The sequence below is a fragment of the Trichosurus vulpecula genome, chromosome 2, assembly GCF_011100635.1.
Source record: "Trichosurus vulpecula isolate mTriVul1 chromosome 2, mTriVul1.pri, whole genome shotgun sequence".
NCBI lineage: Eukaryota > Metazoa > Chordata > Mammalia > Diprotodontia > Phalangeridae > Trichosurus > Trichosurus vulpecula.
In genome coordinates, this window is record NC_050574.1 from 249,292,219 (window position 1) to 249,309,717 (window position 17,499).

Below are 17,499 nucleotides of genomic sequence, written 5' to 3' on the forward strand. Positions count from 1 at the left end.
CTTCTATCCACCCCCTCCCTTTTCTTTCCCCTTTCCCCTTCTGCTTCCTATAGAGTAAGTTAGATTTCTATTCCAACTGTTATTCCCACTTTGAACCAAATCCAGTGAACATGAGGTTCAAACAATGCTCATTTCCCTCTTTCCTTTCCCTCTACTGTAATAGGTCTTTGCACCTTCTTCATGTGTTGTAATTTACCCTTTTCTCTCTTCTCCTTTCCTCTTCTCCCAGTACAATCCCTTTTCACCTTTAAGTAGGTTTTTATCATCACATCAAAGTCAACTTATACCTACGCCCTCTGTCTGTGTATACCCCTTCTAAATGTTGTAATAAAGATACAGTTCTCAAGTTACCAGTATCATCTTCCCATACAGGGCTGTAAACATTTTGCCCTTATTGAATAACATGTTTTTTTTTCCTTTCCTGTTTACCTCTTTATGTATCTCTTGATTCTTGTATTTGAAGATCAAATTTTCTGTTGAGCTCTGGTTTTTTCATCAGAAAGATTTGGACGTCCCTTATTTCATTGAATGTCCGTCTCCTCCACTGAAAGATTATACTCAGTTTTGCTGGGTAGTTGATCCTTGGTTGTAATCCAAGCTCCTTTGTCTCATTCCAAGACCTCCAGTCTTTTAATGTAGAACCTGCAAAGGTCCTGTGTAATCCTGACTGTGGTCCCATGATATTTGAATTGTTTCTTTCTGGCTGCTTGCAATATTTTCTCCTTGACCTGATAATTCTGGAATTTGGCTATAATATTCCTTGGAGTTTTCATTTGGGATCTCTTTCAGGAGGTGATTGGTGGATTCTTTTGACAACTATTTTACCCTCTGGTTCTAGGACCTCAAGGCAGTTTTCCTTGATAATTTCTTGATAGATGCTGTCCAGGCTCTTTTTTTTTTTGGTCATGGCTTTCAGGTAGACCAGTAAGTCTCAGATTATCTCCCTTGGATCCATTTTCTATATCCATGTTTTTTTTAATGAGTTATTTTACATTTTCCTCTATTTTTTCGTTCTTTTGATTTTGTTTGACTGATTCTTAATGTCTCATAGAGTCATTAGCCTCCACTTGCCCAATTCTAATTTTAAATGAGTTGTTTTCTTCTCTTAGCTTTTGTACCTCCTTTTCCATTTGGCTAATTCTACTTTTTAAGAAGTTCTTCCCTTAAGTGATTTTTTTTTTGTGCCTCCTTTCCCATTTCGCCAATTCTACTTTTTAAGGAGCTGTTTTCTTCAATGTACTTTTTTTCATTTGGCCAATTATATATTTTAAGGAATTGTTTTCTACGCTCAATTTTTATCCTTCCTTTTTCTAAATTATTGACTCTTTCTTGCATACTTCTCATTTCTTTTCCCAATTTTTCTTTTGCCTCTTTTATTTGACTTTTAAAATCCTTCTTGAGCTCTTCCAAGAAGGATTTTTGGGCTTCAGACCAGTTCATATTCCCCTTTGAAGTTTTTGATATGAGTATATTGACAATGTTGTCCTCTTCTGAATTTGCGTTTTGATCTTCCCTGTCCCCATAGAGTCTATGGTTATTATCTGTTTCTGGTTTTTGCTCATGACGTTTGCCTATTTCCTGGCTTCTAAAATTGAGGTCTCCTGCTGGAGCATGTGGGGTACTGTCCTAAGCTTCTTGTGCTGGGGGCCAGGGTCCTGGTCACTGGCTTTGTGTTCCTGGGCCTCAGGTGCTGGCAGCTGGAGGCTGTAGGGGTCTGGCACCTTACCTAGTGCTGAGCTGGGGTTCTATGGTGGTATCTGGTATGCCGTGAGACTAGGTGGGGTTTTTCTGTGTTTCCCCAGGGCTGCACTGAAGCTTAGGGTTAGAGTGGGAAAGTCTGGCCCCTAGATGATGCCTGCTCACCTGGGCTGCACTGAAGCACAGGGAGGTTTGGCTCCTGGAGGATACTTGACTGCTGGCCTATTTGGTGGTTCTCTGAGCTAGAGTCTGCTGGTTCCCCTGGCTGTGCCAAGGCACACGGGGAGAGGAAGGGGGGGGGTGTCCTGATGTTGCCACTTGCTTGCTCCACCACCTTGGGGCTCAGGATCTCCTGTTGCTTTGCTGAGGTGGGGCTTGTTGCTGGCTTGCTGGGATACCTCCTGTTTTATACTGCTCCCCTTCTGCTAGAGTTAGAGGGACCTTGCCCATTAATCCCCCAAGCCTCCTGGGCACCCCATCTTTTTGCTGGCTCCACTGTTCCAGGATTTTTCCTGGGGTTTTCTGGGTTTTTAGAGGTCAGTGAGGGAGAGTGAGAACAATTTGCTGCTTACTCTGCCATGTTGGCTCCTGGAAGTACTGACTTGTTGGTTTTTAACATTATATTATTTAGTCTCCATGTAAGCCTAAATTCTTCCTTCACATATCCCTATTGATTTTAATTGTTATTGCATTTTACTCTGTATTGGATGTGTTTAATATTTCTGATTTCCAGCATTTGATTATGAGTTCCTTATACCCTAGGCTAGACCATAATCACTTTCTGTAAAGCTGCCATTCACAGCTGAAAAATAATCACTCCTTACAGTTCATACTCAGTAGTCTCCAAAGTCCTTCATAATATTTTTTAAACTGTTGATATCATTAAATTCTTTCTTGTATTTGTATCTAAAAGATTCACATAAAAGACCCCAGTGATTTCTGTTTTCTCTTTAATTCTCCCCATAGTTTGATTAGCTTTTCCCTTAAGAACTTAGATGTATAATGAGGCAGGTAATTCATATACATTGAATATTCTTATTTTTCCATTGAGAAGTAGTACAGCGTAGTGGATAGAGCTCTAATCCTTAGAGGAATTATGACTTGGGTTCAAGGCTTGCCTGATTTTGACTCATATTGGCCATTTGATCTTGGGCTAGTCACTTAACCTCTCAATGTCCTGGGGAACTCTTTAAAATTGTAATTTTCACAACAGCCAATCTGCATTGATTATACCTTGATGTAAGGTATTTCCTGACTGGCACCTTTGTACACCAATGAAGTCATAAGTTGATAAAAAAAAGTTTTAAAAGTTTTATGATCTATTGTGCTTTGATGTACAATTTACTTCTCTTACTTTTGTCTATAGCAACCCATCCAGGCTTCTCTCCCAACTCACATTGGGTCACCAGAAGAAAAGCTATCTCAGTTTCAAGGTACTCTGTGAGTACATACTTCTAAAATTATAGTTTATGAACTGGCACATACCTCTAGTAGCCAATAGACACAGCTAAAGAAAAATCATTTGTTAAGATGACATCAGTCAGTTAATTAAACATTTATTCAGTACCTACTATGTCCTGGACACTATGTTAGGTGCTGGGGATACAAATATAAAAAAGAAAGGCAGGCCTTACCCATACAGTCTAATTAAGAGAGACTATGAACAAAAGGAAGCCAAAAAGTGGGGGTGGGGGATGGGGAGATAATGGCTCAGGGTTATGATGGAGAAGTCCAGATAGGAAGTTGTAAGAATATTTTAAGAACAGTAGTTGCAAAACATTTCTCAACATCAGCCCAGGCCATTCCCACAGACAGTCATTTGGAAAAGTGGGTACATATGTAGAATATGCTGGGAGTGCATGCGGGGAACTCACATGACCAAGACAGTTCACAGCACTACCACTGTAGAGCCTGAATATCCTTTCTCTGCTCATGGTATCTTCATGCTAACCTCCCTTGTAGGTGGAGCATCCTGCTAGGCAAGTCTTTCATCTGGGCTCCTGGGACCTGTTTGCTTATCTCAAATCCCAACTATCACCATGTTTTCTCTAGACTTTACATCTGGCTCTCTTCTCTCTTGCCCAGGATCACAGGAGAGGGAATAGAGAAATCCATTCCATACTGCCCTGTAATAGAGGTGAAAGGGAAACGATAAATAATGATCCCCTCTCAAGAACTAGGTTCTTCCAGAAGTGGTTCTCTGCTGCCAGATATCACATCTTCACAGCAATTTCTTGCTTTAATTTTCTCCAAGTCAAGTCAACTTGCATTTATTAAACACCTACTGTGTGCTAGGCACTATGATAAACACTGAGGTTACAAAAAAAGACAAGGAGCTCACAAGAACCAGGAAAGCCTCCTTGCAAAAGATGGGATTTTAGCTGAAACTTGAAGAAAGCCAGGAGGCAGAGGCAAGATGGGAGAGAATTCCAGGCATGAGAACAGCCAGTGAAAATGAACAGTGTTGGGAGATGGAGTGATTTGTGCAAGGAACAGCAAGGAAGGATCTTCTTATAAAGAGCCTTAAATGCCAAATAGATTTTATATTTGATCCTGGAGGTAATATGGAGCCACTAGAATTTTTCAGACCTACACTTTAGGAAGATCATTTTGATAGTGGAGGATGGACTAGAGTAGGGAGAGGCTTGAGCCAGGGGTACTTCTCAACAGGCTACTGCAATAGTCCAGCTATTGAGGGCCTGCAGCAGAGTGGTGGTAGCAGTCAGAGGAGAGAAGTGGACAAGAGATTAGACAAGGGAGATGGAAAGAGAAAGTAAAGAAGCAAGGATGACACCTAGGTTTCAGGTCTGGGTTACTGGGAGTATGGTGGTACCCTAAAAATTAAAGCAACTAGGAGGCAGGGAGGGTTTGAGTAGAAAGATAATGACAAATTTGAGTTTAAGATACGAATGGACATACAGTTAGAGCTATCTAATAGCTATATGGAGGTGCAAGACTGGAGAACAGGAGAGAGGTTACAATTGGATAAGTAGATAGTAGAATCATCTGCATGGAGAACATAATTGAATCCAGTGGAGCTCATGATATCAGGCACAATATTATAGGCAAAGAAGAGGTCCTATACCCACATTTAGTGCTAGGTATATTCCTTTTTATTCTTATTCAGTACTCTCCAGAGGTCTAACTTTTTAAAAATTCTATTTAGGACCTTCATTTCTCTTCTCTTTTTTGGTTAGATTTATATAGGTCTGAGAGGGATAAATTGAAGTCTCCCACTACTAAGGTTTTACTGTCAGTTCATTTAATTTTTCCTTTAAGAATTTAGATGCTATACCATTTGGCATATAGATGTTTAATATTGATATTATTTCATTGTCAGTGGAACCTTTTAACACAATTTTTTACCTTTCTATCTCTTTTAGTTAGGTCTGTTTTTGCTATTGTTTTTTTGCGGGGATCGTGATTGTTACCCTTGCCTTTTTTACTTGAGCCGAAGCAAAATAGATTCTGCTCCTAACCTTTGTTTTAATTGTGTGTATTTTTCAGTTTCAAGTGTGTTTCTTTTTTTTTATTAATTTATTTTTTATTTCCAGTTTACAACACTCAATTCCACAAGTTTTTGAGTTCCAAATTTTCTCTCCCTCCTTCTCCTCCTCCCTCCCCCCCAGATGGCATATAATCCAATATAGATTCTAAATATACCTTTACATTGAACGTATTTACATAATAGTCCAGTTGTAAAGAATAATTATAATCAATGGAATAAATCATAAGAAAAAAAGAAACAAAATCAAAAAAGGAGAAAAAAAAAAGAGAGCAAGTAGTTTATGTCAATCTGCATTCAGACTCCCTAATTCTTTGTCTGGATATGCATAGCTTTTTCCATCATGAGTCTTTTGGAGTTGTCTTTGAACCTTGTTTTGCTGAGAAAAGCCAAGTCTATCAAAGTTAGTCATTACAGATACCGTGTGTCTTTAATCGTGTATAATGTTCTCCTGCTTCTGCTCCCTTCGCTCAGCATTGGTTCGTATTAGTCTTTCCAAGTTATAATGAAGTCTGTCTGCTCCTCATTTCTTATAGCACAGTAGTATTGCATTACATTCATATACCAAAACTTGTTCAGCCATTCCCCAATTGATGGGCATCTCCTTGATTTCCAATTCTTTGCTATCACAAAAAGAGCTGCTATGAATATTTTTGTACATACAGGTCCCTTTCCCACTTGTGTGATCTCTTTGGGATATTGCCCTACAAGTGGTATTGCTGGGTCAAAGGGTATGCCCATTTTTCTAGCCCTTTGGGCGTAGTTCCAAATTGCTCTCCAGAATGGCTGGATCAGTTCACAACTCCACCAATGATGTAACAATGTTCCAGTTTTCCCACATCCTCTCCAGCATTTATCATTTTCCTGTTTTGTCATGTTAACCAATCTGAGAGGAGAGATGTGGTACCTAAGAATTGTTTTGATTCGCATTTCTCTAATCAATAGTGATTTAGAGCAATTTTTCATATGACTATAGATATCTTTTAATTTCTTCCTCTGAAAACTGCCTGTTCATACCCTTTGACCATTTTTCAATTGGGGAATGATCAAGTGTGTTTCTTGTAAGCAACATACTTTTGGATTCCAGTTTGGATTTTAGTTTCTAATTCATTTTTCCTTTTCCATTTTGTAGCCAACTACATCTTATTCTCTTCTTTCTTTTATCCATCCTCTTTAGATTATTTTGCATCTGTGTAACACGGGGTGGAGAGTCGGCGGCCTTAAGGCCACATGTGGCCCTCTAGGTCAAATGCAGCCCTTTGACTGAATCCAGACTTCACAGAACAAATTCCCTTAATAAAAGGATTTGTTCTATAAAACTTGGACTTAGTCAAAAGTCCACACCCAAGGACCTAGAAAGCCACATGTGGCCTCGAGGCCACAGGTTCCCTTTTCTCGTATTCCCTCCTATTTCCCCTAATCCCTTTCCCATCTGTTTCCCTGTCAGCTTAAATGTATTTCTGTATTCAGCTGTGTGTGTATGTTTATATGTATGTATTCTTACCTCCTTTGAGTAATTTAGATGAGAGTTAGTTTCAAGTGTCACCTCCCCCCACCCATTTCTACTGGTTATTGTATACTCTTGTACTTGCACACTTCATGTATATGACATAATTTTTCTCCCTTCCTCCACCTCCCAGCGTATTCTTCTTCTCCATCCTTTCCATTCTTTTTTTTTAAATTAGTCAAAACATAACAGGTTTACTTCTACTCTGTCAAATTAAATTCCCTCTATGACCACTGATAATTACAAAGTTCTGAGAGGCTACATGTATGATCTCCCTATTTAACAATGTAAACAGTTTAGCCTTGTTTGGTGCCTTATGATTGCATGCCCATGTTTACCTTTCTTTGCTTCTCCTCAGTCCTGTGCTTACGTGTCTGATTTTCTGCTCAGCTCTGGCCTTTTCCTCACAAAATTCTTGGAAGTCCTCTATTTCATTAAAGGTTCATTCCCCTACCCCCCACCACTCCTAGGATTATACTCAGTTTTGTCAGGGAACAGAGTCTTAGTCATAAGCCTATATCCTTTATCTTCTGGAAGATCATTGCAAGTTCTCTGCTACTTTGGTGGCTGCTACATCTTATATGATCCTGAATATACCTCTTTGATATTTGAATTCTTTCTTTCTGGCTGCTTGTATTTTTTCTCTGACCTGGAAGCTCTCAATTTTGCTGTGATATTTATAGGAATTTTCATTTTGAGTTTCTTTCAAGAAGTAAATGGTGGATTCTTTCTATTTCTACTTTGCCCTCTCGTTCTAAGATAGCCAATCAGTTTTCTTTAATGATTTCATGAAATATGATATCTAGACTTTTGTTATGGTTTCGGGTAGTCCAGTGATTCTTGAATTATCCCTCTTTGATATGTTTTCCAAGTCATTTTTTTCCTGTGAGCTACCTCACATTTTCTTGTGGTTTTTTTTTAACTCTTTTGATTTTGTTTTGATTTTTCTTAATATCTCATGGAATTATTAGCTTCTCTTCGATCAATTCTAACTTTCAGGGAATTAGTTTCTTAGGTAAGGTTTTGTACCAGGAATGCAGAGCTGGTTTGGTATTAGGAAAAGTATAAACATAATTGGCCATATAAATAACAAAAACAACAAAAATCATATAATTATATCAGTAGATAGAAAAAGCCATTGACAACACACAAGACCATTTCCTGATATAAATGCTAGAAAACATAGGAATAAGTGAGACTTTTCCTAAAATGATAAATCGTATCTATCTAAAACCAAGAACCAGCATTATCTGTAATGGAGGTTAGCTACAGGCCTTTCCAATAAGATTAGGGGTAAAGTAAGGATATGCATTATTACCATTACTATTCAGGATAGTGCTAGAAATACCAGCTAAAGCAGTAAGACAAGAAAAAGACATTGAAGTAACAAGCACATGTAAAGAGGAAACAAAATTATAACTTTTTTATAACTTTTTGCTGATTTTAAGATGATTTACTTAGAAAACCCTAGAATTTGAACTAGAAGACTAATTATAATAACTAACACCTTAGGCAAAGTTGTTGGATATAAAATCAATTCGCATAAATCTTCTGCATTTCTGTATATTACTAACAAAGACCAGCCAGAAAGAAAGAGAAATTCCTTTAAATAGCTAATGACAGTATAAAGTATCTGAGAGTCTCTCTGTCAAGACGTACACAGAACTATATGAACATAATTATAAAACACACTTTACACAAATAAAGACATCTAAATAATTGCTCATGAGTAGGCCAGGCCAATATAAGTGACAACAGTTCCTAAAATCATACCATTCAAACTACCAAAGGCTTACTTTGGAGATTTAGAAAAAATAATAACAAAATTCATCTGAAAGAACAAAAGACTGAGAATATTTCAAGGTAATTGATGGAAAGAGAAAGTGAGAAGAAAGTGGCCTGGCACTAATAGGTTTCAGACTATACTAAGAAAGCCATAATTGTTTTAAAAAATAATTTAGTACTGGGTAAGAAATAAAGAGATTGATTAGTAGAACAGTAGGTATACAATATGCAGAAGCAAGTGAATACAGTACCTACTAAACCCAAATATTGTCGATAAACCCAAATATCCCAGCTATTGGAGTAAGAACTCATTCTTTGACAAAAACTCTTGGGAAAACTGGAAAGCAGTCTGGAAAAAACTAGGTATAGATCCTGTCTCAAATTTTTTTTACCAAGACAAGCTCCAAATGGGTACATTATTTAGACATAAAAACTGATATCATAAATGAATTAAAGCATAGAAGAAAGTACCTGTCAAATCTATGGAGGACCATACCTGACCACATGAGATAGAGATGGTCACAAGAGGTAGAATGGATAATTTTGATTATATAAAGTTAAGGAGTTTTTACACAAACAAAGCCATTATAGCTTAGACCAGAAGCAAGAAATTAGAGGGGAAAAATTGTTGCAGAAGATTTCTCTGATAAAGGTTACATTTCTAAGCTAAAGGGAACTGATTCAAATTTATGAGAATGAGTCACTCCCCATTTGATAAATGGTCAAAGGATATGAATAGATAGTTTTTAGAGGAGGAAACATAAGCTATCGGCCTCAGACACTTGACACACTTAATAGCTGTGTGACCTTGGGCAAGTCACTTAACCCCAATTGCCCTGCCTTCCCCCCTGCAAAAAAAAAAAAAAAGAATTTGAAAAAATTAAAAATGAGAAAAAATAGATCATTGTTAACTTTGGGGAAAATAGTGATGTTGGAAGGCAGGTTGCGAAGAGTTGAGTAGTGAACGATAATAGCAAATGCAAAGACATGGAATATGGATAGTTTTTTTTCCAAGAAGTTGTCCTGAGAAAAGTTAGAGATATAGAGGATAATACCTTGAAGTGGTAATAGAGTAAAGGGAAGATTTTTTAAAGGGTGGGGGAAATTTGAACATGTTTAAAGGCAATGGAGAAGAAACCTATAGATAGAGGGGATAATTGAGAATACATTCTGAAGACAGAAGGGATAGGATCAAGTGTCCAAATAGAGGTGTTGGCCTCAGCAAGCCAAAGGGTCATCTCTCTGTCAGAGACTAAGGGAAAGGAAGAGAGTGGGAGAGATGACATCAAGGGATTTTGAGATGAAGAGAATTGAGTAAGAGTTCATGTCAAATGGGCTCAGTTTTCTCAGCCAAGTAAAAAGCAAGGTCATCATATAAAAGAGGAGAGGAAGAGCCATCCTTGTGCCTCATCCCTACCTTGTTTCCTGGACAGAAAGTCTGTTGCAATTCAGGAGAGGGAGGAGATCCATCACCATAGATACCCTTTTCCCCTCACCCCAGCTCCACTTCCCCTCAGTAGTGTAGGACCTGAGCCATCCCACCCTGTTGTGAGTTATCCTTTGAGGGACCAGGGTGAGCTTGCAGCCTGGGAGCAGCAACAGCAGCAGCAGCAGTGGATACCTACTTATTAACTGCTTTGCCTCCAGGCTAAATTGACCAGCAGGAGATGCCAATTCCAGGCCATCCCTTGGTTTTCACATCCTAGTGGGAATGAGAAGTCTGGCTTGAATGTTCTTTGTTTCTGCTAATTTTAAAGGATATAACTTAGGAGAGATTTTTCAATAATTGAGTTATAAGGAATGTCTCTTAGTACCTAAGTGACTTTTGTCTTCAACAAGTCATAATTATATTCACATCTTCCCATCAAGAAGTAGTGGGCTCCCCCTTTCGGAGGGTTATTTAACACAAAGGCTGGATAACTACTTGCCAGGTATGTGGTTAAGGTGTCCTGGTCAGATAACAGATTGGATCTGAGGTCCCTTCTAATGCAGTTTTTTTGATAGATTCTTTAATATTAGTATCTCTTGTCAGACAGTTTAAATATTATAAACTTTTTTCCCTGGTTGCCTTCTCAGGTTAAGCTGACAGACTAGTCTACAATTTACAAGTTACTTATACTGCAGTACTTCAAGGATGTGTAAATTTATCAGTGTGGGCACTCCCTCTATCGACAGAGATTGCAATCCCTCTGTAACTTAGTATGTAGTCTTCAAGAATTTCTCTAACCAAAAAACTCATCATTCCCTGGTCCAACCAACTGCTGAGCCTCTCTAAAATTAGAAGGGCAGGTCCTCCAATAAGGTATAGTCCGTCCATCACAAGGACTATACTTGAAGTCTTTCCAGCTTTGTAGAACTTGCCAGACTGTGCTTGCTGGCATAGCCTTCAAGAACTGGGTGGAGGTGGGGGGGGGGGATCAATTCATTACAATAGTGAGGCAGTAGAACAGGACCTTATTGGAAGAGTTTTTAAAATTAATCTTTCAGATATGAGCAGAATATTTGAACTTTTACAATTGTAGAGTATTTCTAGTAATCATTGAGTCTTGTAATTTTTTTTTCACTTTTTATATAAATTTATTTATTTAACATATTTGGTTTTCAGCATTGATTTTCACAACAGTTTGAATTACAAATTTTCTCCCCATTTCTACCCTCCCCCACTCCAAGATGGCATATATTCTGGTTGCCCTGTTCCCCAGTCAGCCCTCCCCTCTATCACCCCCCTCCCCTCTCATCCCCTTTTCCCTTCCTTTCTTGTAGGGCAAGAGAAATTTCTACGCCCCATTGCCTGTGTATCTTATTTTTTAGTTGCATGCAAAAACTTTTTTTTTTGAACATCTGATTTTAAAACTTTGAGTTCCAAATTCTCTCCCCTCTTCCCTTCCCACCCACCCTCCCTAAGAAGTTGAGCAATTCAACCTAGGCCACACATGTATCATTATGTATAACCTTTCCACAATACTCATGTTGTGAAAGGCTAACTACATTTTGCTCCTTTTCAACCCATCCCGCTTTATTGAATTTTCTCCCTTGACCCTGTCCCCTTTCCAGAGTGTTTGTTTTGATTACCTCCACCCCCATCTGCCCTCCCCTCCATCATCCCCCCCCCCTTTTATTTTATTTTATTTTTTTATCTTCCTCCCTCTTCTTTCCTGTGGGGTAAGATTCCAAACTGAGTATGTATGGTATTCCCCCTCAGGCCAAATCTGATGAGAGCAAGGTTCACTCATTCCCGCCTCACCTGCCCTCTCCCCTCCTCCCACAGAACTGCTTCCTCTTGCCACCTTTACGCGAGATGATCCACCCCATTCTATCTCTCCCTATCTCCCTCTCTCAGTATGTTGTTCTCTCATCCCTTAATTTCATTTTATTTCTTTTTGATATCTTCCCTTCATCTTCAACTCACCCTGTGTCTGCTCTCTCTCTTTTACATATATATACACACACACACACACACACACACACACACACACACACACACACACATACACATACATACATATACACATAGATATATACATACATACACATTCACTTATATATATACATAAACATATACATATATATATGCATATTCCCTTCAACTACCCTAATACTGAGGTCTCATGAATCATACACATCATCTTTCCATGCAGGAATGTAAACAAAACAGTTCAACTTTAGTAAGTCCCTTGCAATTTCCGTTTCTTGATTACCTTTTCATGCTTCTCTTGATTCTTGTGTTTGAAAGTCTAATTTTCTATTCAGTTCTGGTCTTTTCACTGAGAAAGCTTGAAAGTCCTCTATTTTATTGAAAGTCCATATTTTGCCTTGGAACATGATACTCAGTTTTGCTGGGTAGGTGATTCTAGGTTTTAATCCTGGCTCCATTGACCTTCGGAATATCGCATTCCAAGCCCTTCGATGTCTTAATGTAGAAGCTGCCAGATCTTGGGTTATTTTGACTGGGTTTCCACAATACTCAAATTGTTTCTTTCTGGCTGCTTGCAGTATTTTCTCCTTGATCTGGGAGCTCTGGAATTTGGCAACAATATTCCTGGGAGATTTCTTTTTGGGATCTATTTGAGGAGGCGATCGATGGATTCTTTCAATTTCTATTTTGCGCTGTGGCTCTAGAATATCAGGGCAGTTCTCCTTGATAATTTCTTGAAAGATGGTATCTAGGCTCTTTTTTTGATCATGGCTTTCAGGTAGTCCACTAATTTTTAAATTATCTCTCCTGGATCTATTTTCCAGGTCAGTGGTTTTTCCAAGGAGATATTTGACATTGTCTTCCATTTTTTCATTCCTTTGGTTCTGTTTTATAATATCCTGATTTCTCATAAAGTCACTAGCTTCCACTTGCTCCAATCTAATTTTTACAGTAGTATTTTCTTCAGTGGTCTTTTGGACCTCCTTTTCCATTTGGCTAATTCTGCCTTTCAAGGCATTCTTCTCCTCATTGTCTTTTTGGAGCTCTTTTGCCATTTGAGTTAGTCTATTTTTTAAGGTGTTGTTTTCTTCAGTGTATTTTTCAGTATTTTTTTGGGTCTCCTTTAGCAAGTCATTGACTTGTTTTTCATGGTTTTCTTGCATCCTTCTCATTTCTCTTCCCAATTTTTCCTCTACTTCTCTAACTTGCTTTTCCAAATCCTTTTTGAGTTCTTCTATGGCCTGGGGCCAGTTCATGCTTTTCTTGGAGGCTTTTGTTGTAGGCTCTATGACTTTGTTGTCTTCTTTAGGCTGTATGTTTTGGTCTTCTTTGTCACCAAAGAAAGAATCCAAAGTCTGAGACTGAATCTGGGCGCGTTTTCGCTGCCTGGCCATATTCCCAACCAACTAACTTGACCCTTGAGTTTTTCAGTGGGGTATGACTGCTTGTAGACTAACGAGTTCTATGTTCCACGTTTGTGGGGGAGGTGCCAGCTCTGTCAGACCCGCACTGCTCCTTCCCCAAGAACCCCCAACCCGAACTGGGCTTAGATCTTCGGCAGGCTGTGCACCCCTGCTCTGATCTGCCACTTAATTCCTCCCACCAGGTGGGCCTGGAGCCGGAAGTAACAACAGCTGTAGCTGCCCCACCTCCGCTGCCCCCAGGGCTGGAAGATGAACCGTGAACTCCTTCTACTCCAGCAGCTTTTCCCACTAACCTTCTCCGCAGTCTTTGGTGTTTGTGGGTTGAGGAGTCTGGTAACTGCCGCAGCTCACATATTCAGGGCTCTAGGGGCCCCATCCGCCCGACTCCAAGTTTGGTTGTTCCACGCCGCTCAGGCTGGGCTCTGCTCCACTCCGTTCCCAGCTCCCAGCTCCGTGTGGGATAGACCTCACCCCGAGACCATCCAGGCTGTCCTGGGCTGGAGCCCTGCTTCCCTCTGCTGTTCTGTGGGTTCTGCTGTTCTAGAATTGGTTCAGAGCCATTTTTTATAGGTGTTTGGAGGGACTCGGTAACGGAGCTCACTCTAGTCCCTGCTTACCAGCCGCCATCTTCGAGTCTTGTAATTTTTACCAGTCCCTTAACACAAATTTTGCCACTTGTCCTGAACTCTGATAACTTGAACACCTCGGGATTTTAAAATGGTATGCAATTATTTAACTTTACACTCAGGCACAATAGGAGTTACTCTGATCATAGATAGTTAACACATTAAGAGCTTGTCTGCCCTTCTATGTCTCTTATAATCAAGTTTTTCTTCATAACAAACAATAAAAAATTTTGCTCTGATTTACTCTTTGTTAATGAATAATTATTTAATAAAACAATATATTGTCTTTTATGTCTCTAGCAGACTATATCTTATTTTGGTCCTATTTTTTTTTTCTTACCTGATGTTTCTTTTTCTCCTTTGTGACCCAGACTGATTTTCACTTTATATGTTGTTTGAATTTGCCTTTTTAAGACCCTCCATGTTTAACTGAAAGTTGCTGCATTTCCTTTTCTTTTTACACAGAGATACAGTTTGCAAGTCCTGCGTACATCACACAGCATGGATTGTTTCTGGTTTAAATTTCCCCTATATGCAGCAAGATCACTTCAGCCTGCTTGTTCATAGGCAGAGAACCCAGAGTCATGCTAATTTGCTTTAAAATCTTTTTTAAAATTAGAAACATACATTCCTTGAAATTTCCTTACTGTAGGTATTTTTACAAAAATTAGTGTATTTTCTTAATGACGAATTGCAAACCATAAAGTGAACATATTTCAGCCAGCCATTTAAAATTTTCTTCTCCAAAGATATTTTGATTTAATAGTTGCTTCAATTTATTTTCCATGCCTCTTTATTTTCCATTTTATTTTGATTTCACCTTTTATATAACTTCAGTAATATGAGCTAAATATTATGTTAAGATTAGTCTCAGCCATATAAGTTTGTCCCATGCTTAAAGTTAATTATAATTTTTTCAGTTAATTAGACAAAAGCAAGAAAATGAAACACTAGGAGTATTTTTTAATTTACTTATTATCCTTTCAGAGTCAGAGTCTTTTTTGGAAATTCATAAACCCTGTAAATCTTTCAAAGACCCAGCAGCCTCACCCTACTGCTCAGCAGGTGCTACAGAGATATCTCATGTTACCTTATAAATTAAACTACCATTTATAAGTACTGTGAAATTTTACAATGAATTAAGTAGTATCATTTGTAATGGATGATGCGGATTTATTTATTTATTTTCACTAATTGGTAAAATTTGGCACTGAAACAATAATGCACTTAGTGGTCTAAAAGAAGTAATGCGTAATGCAGATCCCTAAACACTTAAACTTATTTGCAACCTCAGGGACAACCTTATACTTAGGTGGCAGCCCACACAGTGTGTCTTGTAAGGTACCCAAGGTCCTTCTGCGTATCCAAAAACAGCTTCTTTGCTAAGCTACCATTCTACAGTCAGGAATTTTACAGTTAATGTCAGGAGAATATTTTTGAGAAGACAAAGTTAAAATTCACTTGTTACTTGGGGAGAGGAAGAAGGGGATACTCTCTGCCCAAGTCTTCCTCCATTAGTGCCTATTAAGTTATTTATTAGGTTGTCTTGCTGCTACAAGCTTGTCAGCATGGAAGGCAGAGACAAAATAAGGCTGATTTTTTAATGTGAACATACAGGTGAGAGAGACCATCAAGTCAGTCACCAAGAACTCATGAAGCACTTACTATATCCCAGACACTGTGTTGGAAATACAAAAGAAAAATTGAAAGTTTAACCCGCCCTCAGGGAACTTACTTGGGTAGCATGGAGGCAGGTCTGATCAGATATGAAAGTAGAAGACTGTTGGGTTTCCAGGGACAGCCAGAGTGAAGAATTAGCAAGATAATATTGGCAGAGATGGGTACGATGAGTGTGGCTACTCTAGAAACAGAGCCTCCCACCCAGGGGACTAAATTGAACTGAATGGATAGAGCAAGGGGTTTTTCCATGCTGCTTCTTGCTTTTCTTCTCTGTGGTCATCTTTCCCTGGAGTTTCCTGTTACTTTAAACCTATAGGTACTCTGGAAGTATTAAAAACAAAAATGCAAACATGAATATGAGTTATATTAATGGAATATCTAACTTGTTAATTTAATGTAAAAGTTAAAGTTAACCATGGTTAATTTTAAAAGTTCCAAGAAACCCTAAAAATTAAACACAAATCAAGAAAGATTATTTTACAAGTTGGCTATTGCCTTACAGGTCCTCAGAATTCAAATGAGACATAACAAATGTGGAAATTAGCTTTGCATTTTTTCTGAATATTCCCACATTCTGTGTATAGATTGGGAGGGTGACAAGGAAACTTTTGAAGGAGGCATGAGATTTTATTTAAGAGTGATAATTCATAAATGTATATGTTTGGGATTTTTAACTTTTTAATTTCATAACCAAGAAGATCTTTAGAAAAGAATATGTTCATACTTAGGGAAATTAATGAGTGCTTTTTCATTCATTCATTCATTCATTCATCATTCATGTTTAACATAATGCTTAATATTGCTCTTGGTCTTCCTTCTCCTCTCTGTCAGCAAGCCTTCTGTTTTTCATCAAGAGAGAGAGAGAGAGAGAGAAAGAGAGAGAGAGAGAGAGAGAAGAGGTTATAGGTTAAGAGAAGAAGGGCAAAGATGGTAATGAAAAGGAATGATATAAGGGAAAGAAAACATGAAATTAAATAGTATTGAACTCTGTAATCAAAAGTTATGTCATGCTCCTAGTCATGAAAATATTGAAACTAACGCTATAAATGAAGCTGTTGTGTTTTGGTTTTGTAGGGTGGGTAGTTTGTGTGTGTCTGTCTGTGTATGTGTATATTGTTGTAGCAGCAAGCACCCTGACACACCCAGGCCTGCTAGCACACATTCTTTGATCTGCTTTTCTTAAAGGAAAGGCAACTTTAAGAGGATCAACAATCTTACTTTAATCAAACATATATAAATCATTCACTAGTTCAGGGGAAAGGTCGGCACCCTGAATGTGGAGAAAATACAAGCAGAGAAATTAGCACAGAGATTCAATAGACAGGGTTCCAACTGTCTGAACAAAGTAATAAAACCATCTGCATACACCACCAGATCAGGGAGCTCTTAACAAATGGCTACTCAGAGTCCCATCCAGGGAATCAAAAGGTCCTTCTCATGAATGATCCCCCAAAGCAGAATGTCACCTCAGAATATATATACACTTTTGGCTCATAGGCTCACAGCCAGAAGGCATCACAATCCTGGTGACTCAGTGCCTAATTAGCTTAGTACCAAAAGGTGTGAAAGCCTTCCTACCAGCAGGCCTCCCCGTAAGCAAACCTCCCCCTAAGCAAACTCGTCCTTAGGCAAGTTCCTCCCTCAATAGGCTCTATATGACTCAGGATGTATCACAGCTAGACTGGAGTGCAAAGCAGCAAGACATCCATGATTAAACATATGTGGTCACATAGGTCTATCAGTGGACAGGGAAGATCTTCCTACTCCATTAACATTACAGTTGTATGCATAGTTATATGTGTGCATAATTATGTATATTTAACTATGTAGTTAACTAGTTTCATAAAATATATACACAT

At 38.5% G+C, this 17,499-nt stretch overlaps 1 protein-coding gene across 1 annotated transcript in view; it reads left to right on the forward strand.

Moving 5' to 3' along the window:
* PMS1 (PMS1 homolog 1, mismatch repair system component) overlaps nt 1–17,499 on the forward strand; it is a 145,438-nt gene that overhangs the window by 104,231 nt on the left and 23,708 nt on the right. The gene's annotated exons all lie outside the window — the stretch shown is intronic.